Below are 1,595 nucleotides of genomic sequence, written 5' to 3'. Positions count from 1 at the left end.
GCGGCACGGTCGACTGGACTCTGAGCAACTGCGCGTAAAATGTTACCGGCTCACACAAAAAGAAACTCAACGGGCTTTTCTTTTTTTGGGGGGACTCCAGACGACTTCCTTATTTTGGACATTCAAGCTGAGAAAAAAAAAAAAAAGACAACAACACCAACAACAACAAAAAAGACAATAACAACAACACAGATCCCATGGACTACATCAGCGCTGGAAGAAGCTACACAAACATTATGAAATATGTGGCTGATTGCAGTGCTTTAAAAAAAGAAAAAAGAAAAAAGAAAAAAAAAAGGAAAATAAAAAGACCCAAGATGAAAATATCCAGAATTTATTTTCCCCTCTAGCTGTGTCACAGTTTCATCCCATCATGGATCAATACTGTACATTCCTGTTCTTGATGGCTCTCAGCAGGGACACTGTTCAGAGCTTAAAATGTAGCAGCAGCCTTTCTTTTCTTTTCTTTTTTTCCCCCCCCTTTTTCCATTTGTTTCCCACTTGATTCAAATGGCAGCGCGGAGAGATGTGGAGGAGATTAGCAGCAACACATGCAAGACTGTGTTTTTATCCATCCCAACAGTCACAGACCAAACATCCAGCATGAGTAAATCGATCGCTTTTGATGCCATGAGAAGATTAGGACGTGTTCTCTGTGATACACAATCAAGATGTAAAAATGAAAATGAAGAAGAAGAAAAAGAAAAGAAAAAAAAAAAAAAACAGTTTGAAAATAGTGGAAGCCATGACAGTATAGCACCATGGCTCGCTATTTGCAAGTCTTCAAGAAACTAGTAAATATATTCTTAAAACAATTTTTTTATTTCATTTTTTATAATTCGTGATGACTCAACTGCAGACTGCTTGGCTAGTGTTTTACTATTTCTGATTTGTCAGGATTCAAAAGGTCATCAGGCAAAACGTTTTGTGTTTTGGGATTTTATTTTTATTTTTGTGCGCGTGTGTGTGTGTGTATGTGTGTTAATTTTTTGCACTATTTTTGGAGGTTTGCAACACTGGAGCGTTATTATGCAGAAAAATGATGTGCATATTTGCTTTATCTCCATGAAAACTGGCTGCAAGTCTAACAACTCCCAGCCGGAACGTCCACCTGCAGTCCGTTACTGTTATTCTTGTAATTCAAGGTCCATCGTGTCACTGCCTTGATGTGTGCACTATTCTATGTTTCCACGGCTTACATTTCTATTTAAGTTGATTAAGTCTTTGGCATTCAAACCACAGAAAAAGGATACAACAGCCATCCCAAGTCCAACCACCATTTTTCTCGTTCGGCGACAGAAGTGTCCATATTCACTCTGATCGGAGGATTTTGACGACTCCCATAACACCGAAAAGCAGGGCGATGGTTTCAGCTCAATGCCTTAAACATGCCCCTCCCTGACGTTAGCTCCCTCACATGTTTCGGGCCAAGTTGTTTCTTTAAATCACGCTGGAACGATGGTTTTCTTCATCTGTCAAGTGAATGTATTTGCATTTGCCAAAGACTTAGTTCTTGTTAATGTTTGTTTTACAGGCCGCCTATATGCATCATGAGAGCAGTATTATTATTGTTATTATTATTATTATTATTATTA

Source organism: Blennius ocellaris (genome assembly GCF_963422515.1).
Source record: "Blennius ocellaris genome assembly, chromosome: 21".
Classification (NCBI taxonomy): domain Eukaryota; kingdom Metazoa; phylum Chordata; class Actinopteri; order Blenniiformes; family Blenniidae; genus Blennius; species Blennius ocellaris.
This window is presented reverse-complemented; position numbering follows the sequence as displayed.